This window comes from Pseudonaja textilis, chromosome 2 (genome assembly GCF_049901715.1).
Source record: "Pseudonaja textilis isolate UNSWEBS1 chromosome 2, rPseTex1.2, whole genome shotgun sequence".
Taxonomy (NCBI): Eukaryota; Metazoa; Chordata; class Lepidosauria; order Squamata; family Elapidae; genus Pseudonaja; species Pseudonaja textilis.
In genome coordinates, this window is record NC_141991.1 from 233,113,220 (window position 1) to 233,120,665 (window position 7,446).

Here is a 7,446-nt window from a genome sequence, read left to right on the forward strand (position 1 = left end):
TGATGTTGAATTTATCATACAAAATTGTTTAAATTAACACCAGATTTGCCTGTCCCTTTATGGGCCACCCCCCGCCCCCAAACTTTTCAAGTGTAGGACTTTACTCTATCCCAACCCATCACAAACCCCACCATTTTCAAATATTGTTTCAAAAATATTCTTTCCTTTTTTGAACTGTTGGCCCACCCAAAAACTTCATCTACTAAGCTTCATTCCAATTCTTCCTAGAGATAACTGCTTGCCTAACTTGGAAATTTTACATTTTTTCCCCATTCCATACTCCCTCACCCGCTCCCTTTTTTAAACAGTGAGTCAGAGGAAGAATGCTGGAGAACTTAATATCCTAAACATCAGCTAGGTTGATTGACGTGAAAATTTCGTCTAACTTTTAAGCTTAACTGTCTTTCCTTGAAAAAGAGAAATCTAAATGTGGACGCTTTCAGTATAGTAAACTGATGGCACGGCTAAAACCATTACATTATGTCCTTTCTTAATGTAATTTGTTAAACAAGTCACAGTATTTGCTCTCACCCAATACTAAAGTATGAACCTGTGTTTTCAAATTATAATGGTCAAATTCAAACATCTTATGTTGACATTGAAAACTACACATTCAATTTTCAGTATAAATGCTACGTCTTACTTTTTTTGATTCTCTATGCGTATGGTTGGTTCTTTTAGCAACACATAGACACTCAATCATTGCCAAAGAGGGATGTTTTCCTTATGTTCTGCAGCCTTGAAAAAAACTTGAATTGCTGATTTGGGAAAATGAACCTACTTTTAAAGGAATGAGTTGGTTTTCATTTTTAAGACTTGGTCAGTTGGCAACTCTTGCGGGAAGCTAATCCATGTCCACCTTCTGTAATTCCTATGAAAGTAATGGATTTTATGTCAGGCATTTAAAATTTGCAGCCTCCGTAAGAATCCAATGAAAGAGTTGTGCATAGTTGTAAGGGGATGCAGTTATTTACCTAATCGGCACATGATGTCTTCAGCATTGTTCAATTTGCAACAGCAGTTAATCATCCATGTCTTTTATAAATGGAGGCTTATGCCTGACCGCAATAAAATTAACCTCTGAAAGTCTCAGTACAAGAGATCAAATACATAAAACAGTAAAATTCTGGGCCTCTCAAACTTAATCTAGCCTAAGGGAGTTGGACAGTGATCACACAGGTTTAAGCGACCATGACCATTTTGAGAAATCTTCCTGAAGTGAGTGAAGCTGTGTATATGTTTTCTAGATCTGTTTTGTGTCACTAAAACCCAAACTTGCTTTTGCCAAAATGTTTTCTCATTTATAACCTTGCAGTGAAGACTTTTGGATGTTTACTTGGGCCTCAAAAGGGCTTACTTACATGTAAATATACATGGGAGTGTTGTTTAACTGAGCAACAGTTATCCAAAAGAAAAATATTATTCTGTTCAAAAAATGTTCTTTAAGTCATAGATTAACGATGTCAACGATGGATATTTTCAGAGACACTATATAAGGAACATACTAATGTGTGGGAGAAAACCAAAGAACAACACTATTTGAGGATACCAGTCTGGCTATCAACAATGGAAGCACTGACTCACCCAAATATAATTAATATGGGTAATATTGTTAGATATAAAGATATTTCAAATGAAAAGGGGAACTCAAAACAAAAGAAGAAATGAGTGAACTAGGGATTAATATAACATGGTGCTCCTGAATGCAAATACAGTCTAGATATGAGAAAGATGCTAAATCACAGGAGTTTTACAAAAAATTAACAGTTAAATAAAATCCTTACAGGAACAGAAGAAAGACTAATAAAGAAACTGTATAGTTATCTACTGAGTATAAAGTTTGAAGAAGAACAAGTAAAGGAGACAATGAGAGCATGGGCGAAAAATTTTGGCTACACGAAATAATTAGATAAATGGCAGAAACTGTGGGACAGGAATTATAGATTAACGATGTCAACGGCATATAAAGAGAATTTGTAGAAGATGTTTTACAGATGGCATTTTGCACTGGCGAAGTTGGCAAAGATGTTTAAAGACAAATCAGCCAAATGTTGGAAAGGTCACCAGATACCTGGATCCTATTATCATATTTGGTGGACATGCAGAGAAGTAAAGAAATATTGGATGAAAATAAAGACATGGTTGGAAGAGATTATAAAACCAAGTATTGAGTTAAAACCAAAAATATTTCTGTTAGAGATTTTACCTGAAATGTATAGAGGATTACTACATAAGCTAAAGACTGATAATATTATATTTGAGGGCATCACAGCCCACACAATTCCTTCAGTAGTATCCAACATTAAACCATTTGTTTTAAAATAAAAATTACTGCAATGCTGTGACATTGCCACCAGACAATGTTTCTGTCTGAAGTCTTGTGAAATTTTGGCTGAAAATGCCAAAGTCTTTCAAAATTTGGTGATCTGGGACATTTTGGGTATTTGGGACATTTTATTTATTTTCTTTTTATCTATGCCAGGGGATTATTTGTAGAATGGTTGTGAATCACCAGTGAACCCTAGTCTGCAGGTTAAAAACCTCTGACCTACAGGTTAAAACAATACAAATAAGCTTTGTACGGTAAAAGGGTGTGATTTCAGAAGGGGACTCTTTCACAACTTATGTTTGGTGCATACAACATTTTTCAGGGACCTGCCCCAGACCCCAAATGGATATTAAGAGAGCCTGATAGCATTTTGAAGAAAAGGATAAAAATCTTTGTCTTCCAGCAAAGAGTGTCAGCTCCCGTTAACCCAGGCTTTTAAAGAGGCAGCATTTCCCCCATTCCCACTAAACAATTTCAGGTACTTGATCTGTTTCATCACTTTACTGTGGCCCTGTAGATAAACAAATCAAAATCTGGACAGTGCATAAAATGTGTATCACACTGGAGCTTTAGTAAGAAATCAATATTTCAGTAAATGTCATAGTGGATGAATAGCCCAACAATCCCTGCATTGTGAAAGTGATGGGAATTGGCAAAAGCAGGACAAGGGGTACACATATAAACAAGGAGCAGACAGGACTATAGTCTAGCTACAACAAAAGCCATTTTAATGATCCAGACTGGACATTAGTCAATAAAATGCACTTATTGTCCTCATCCCATCCACACACACATTACACATATTTGTCGTGCTTTCAACTTCAGTCTCCTGTAGTCCCACTTTCAAGATTCAGAGTAATGAAATAGATCACAAATTACATGGCTAATGGATAAATAAGAAAAGTGAGCAAAACTGAGATGGAAGTGCGAAATGTGCTTTTAGTGTTACTGATAAATTAAAATTATGGAGATCTTTTTTTTAATCTCAGTAACTTTCAGAGATCGCATGCCAGTAATAGATCAGTCAAGCCGTATACTGTACTTCCATCACCCAAATGCTGTCCTGAATGCATCCCTTCAGATAAAAGAAGGCAAGATAGCAACCATGAAACTCTATCCATTTACACATGTCATCTTTCCCCCCCCTTTTCTATTTATTTTTGCCTTTTTCTTTGACTCCCACCTTCTTTCCTCTCACCAGTGCTATCCTTTTCAATCCATTCTTTTGCACCAACATATCTGAAATATCTGTGAAGAGCGAGGACGGAACCATCAGGAAATAAGGCCTTAGTTAGTGGGATTTTTACTCTCTCTATGTTGCAGGAATTTGTGTGTTACAATAAAGGTAACAGACTTGGTTAGTGGAACTAATTTGTTTGCTTTGCCTTGAATTTTTAGATTCAGCAGAGAATCAACAAAAGATTCTCAACTGGGAAATACACTTAGAATTGAAGAATGTGCACTTGATCCTCTTCTGAATTTAGGATTCCCCGTACCCACCCCCAGTACTAGAACTGAGTCAAAATCCTTTCACATTATAGTCTTCTCCTGGATTTTTCTGTAAGATTATTCCAAGCAGTATTCATTACTCAAAGTAGTCTACATTTCAGCAGCCCAAAGGATGCTTATGAAAGAACATGCAGGTGTGGTTTGAAAGAAGGGCTTACTAGTCTAAATTTTACTTTAAGCAATATTGCAGAGTTGTGTGCCAGTTGTGCCTGTTCCTGGATCAGGGGCTCTGTTCACTGTCACTCATACCCTACTCACAAGTGGATTATTGTAATGTTCTCTGTAGGAAGCTGCCCTTGAATAGTATCCAGACGCCTCACTTGGTGCCAAATGAAGCAGTACTGGCAGTTATGTGTGCCTCTAGAATGACATTACACCTTTGCTCTACAAGCTGCGTTGCTTGCCATTTTTGCTCCTGGGTCCAATTCAAGGTGCTGGTTTTAATCTTTAAAGCATTTCATGGTATGGGAGACTGGCTCTTCTCAATTGCCTGGCCCATCAGATTTGTCAGAGAAGGTGTGCTCTGGGTTCCATCTGTTAAGCAATTAGGTGGGTTCCAGGAGGCCTTCTTCACTGTGGCACCTGCCTTATAGATTTTTTTCCTTCCAGGCATGATAATGTTCCCGAAATTTCTCAATTTCTAAATTTCTCAATCTAGGTCATTCGGCCTGGTGAATCACAGGGAACCAGTGAGATTTTGAGGTGGCTCCCTTACTGCGGCTAATATTTATCTTCCTTTATGCCTTGTCCTTTTTAATATTTTTGATCATGAAGTTTTTATATATATATATATTTTAAGTCACAGCACCGAGTCACTTTTTGAACAATATGAATTTTATAAATAAATAAATAAGTCTTCTAGAATAATTGTGCAAACAATTGAATATATTTGAGGGCTAAGACTTAGGATGAGGAGGTTTTCTAAAAAACAAAACCAAACCAAGCAATGTTCCCATTTGACTTTTCAGCCAAAGAGCAGGAACTTGACCCTTGGCATATTCGGGAAAAAAAAGTTTCCAGCATATTTAATTGAATTTATTTTGAAACATGTAAACTTATTCTCACTGTAACAGTCTTCACTTTCCTGAAAGTAAAAGCAAGGCAAATGAGAAAACTGTCTGGAAAAGCATATTCGTAAGAAAATATGCATTCATCTTCCTCACTTTAAACTGAGTATAGTATACATTTCTTGCTATGATGTCAGAGAGCAAAATGTCTATTTCCATTTTTCAAAAAGAGTAATTCTGCATAAATGGAACATTCTGCATATGCTCCAGATATTTAATTGAAACATTGCTATTCACTAGTATGCTAATAAATGGTTATACATGCAGTTCTCCTTTCTGATGCCTTTGTGAAATAAATGGCAAAATATTCAATTTTTCATAAAGTGCCTTGGTGTACATGTTTATAAATAGCAATAGCATTTAGACCTATATACTGCTTTCCAGCCCTCTCTAAGCGGTTTACAGAGGCAGCCTATTGCCCTCCACAATTTTGGGTCCTCATTTTACTCACCTTGGAAGGATGGAAGGCTGAGTCAACCTTGAGCCTGGTGAGATTTGAACCACCAAATTGCAGGCAGCAGAAGTAGCCTGCATTACTGCACTCTAACCGCTACAACACTGTGGCTCATTTAACACATGTTGTATATATTTTGATAGAAGCTTTGCACTGAGTAAGTGTATTCTCTTTACCAAGTTTAAGATTTGTATTTTAGGTTCAGAAGAGCTGTTTGTCGCAGAAAAGTTGCAAACGTAAAAAAAATGATGTTGTGCAAGATAAAGAAACTTTTCTTGATAGTGAAAATAAAAATCACCTTGAGTTGAACTGCACTCCTGGAGAATATATGGCAATATCCAGACAAGTCTTCTTTTTGGCATCAGTACAGAAGAGGTGTGCCATTGTCTTCATCAAAAACAGTTTGTTTGTTTTTTTATTTCACCATCTAGCTATAGCCTTGGATTCTCTGGGACCCGTTGACTAGCTTAGATCCTTGCCTAGTTTTAGAACTAGAAAAAGTCAGGCAGATGCTGCCACCAGCTGTGACTTTTCAAGCTGCTCTTACTGGGAAGGAAGAAAACCAAATCGGTTGGCTAGGTGGCTGACTGTCACTTGTGTTCCCTTTCCCTTCACTCTTTCTTTAACTTAAACCAGTGTTTCTCAATCTTAGCCACTTTAACCAGTGTGGACTTCAACTTGCAGAATTCCCCAGACATGGGGGATTTTTCTATGCACTGATTTAAAGTGTGTAGAAAAATTCAGAGGAACTAAGAATTGGGAGCAATGTAGTTTCCCCGAAGGCTGCTGTACTTGAGGAATTTTGGGACGAGCAACCAGGATGATTAGGGGACTGGAGGCTAAGGCATATGAAGAACAGTTACAGGAACTGGGCTTGGCTAGTCTAGTGAAGAGAAGGACCAGGGGAGACATGATACCAGTCTTCCAATATTTGAGGGGCTGACAGACAGGGGTCAAGCTATTTTCTAAAGCACCCAAAGGCCAAACAAGGAATAATGGATGGAAACTGATCAAGGAGAGATTTAACTTGGAAATAAGGAGAAACTTTCTGACAGTGAGAACAATCAACCAATGGAGCAGCTTGCCCTCAAAGTTGTGGGAGCACCATCACTTGAGATCTTCAAGAAGACATTGGACTGCCATTTGGGGGTTGGACTAGATGACCTATAAGGTCCCTTCCAACTCTGATTATCTGTTATCTGGGATGAAAATCTGCCTTCCTTGCCCACTCTGAATTGGGTCTGAGTTTATCTTAATTTCCATGTAATAGGCTGACATTAGCTCAGGGGTCTTCAAACTTGACAGCTTTAAGACTTGTGGACTTCAACTCCCAGAATTCCTCCTCCAGTCATGTTAGCTCAGGAATTCTGGGAGTTGAAGTCCACAAGTCTTAAACTTGCTAAGTTGTATTAGCTGTTTAAGATCTTGTAATTTCTCTGCAGAGAGAAATAATGAATGGAGCTACCGCTTGTTGTTTGCATTTTAGTGAACGCCTCATTTAATTAATCCCTATCCAGGTTAATCCTTAGGCATGCCTGGCACAGCCTTCCCGTCCATTTGGTTGTGACTGTTGGAGGCGATGCGTACCGTAGCTCAAGGCACCCAGCGAAAGTAAAACCTCCTTCTGATGCTAGCGCCCTTTCGGTGCGCTTTGGAACTACAATTCCCAGGCTTCCTTGCGAAGGAAGGATTCTAGGAATTGTAGTCGCATGCAGTGCTGTAATTCGCAGGCCCGGGTCAAAGCTGCTTTATGAATTTCTTGTGAATCAATTGATCCATTTTACGGGAACCGATTCTCTTAGATTATTTTACAGTGCAGTTACGAGGTTTTTTTTCTCTCCAAAAGTCTTGAGTTCAATACAACCCCAGGGGCTTGTGAAGATGCATTTTAAAGGTTTTGCAAACTTGCAAAACAACCGACACCACCACCACCACAAAGGTCCCCCACTTATTTTCAAACTAGAACCGACTCTCGTGTCGAAGCCGCGCACGCACACCCTCACTCTGGAGAGCCAACCCCCGAAAGGTGGAGCTGTTTGGGGGGTGTGGTGCAAAGCGGTTGGGTTAAGAAAGCGGCGGAGAGCGCC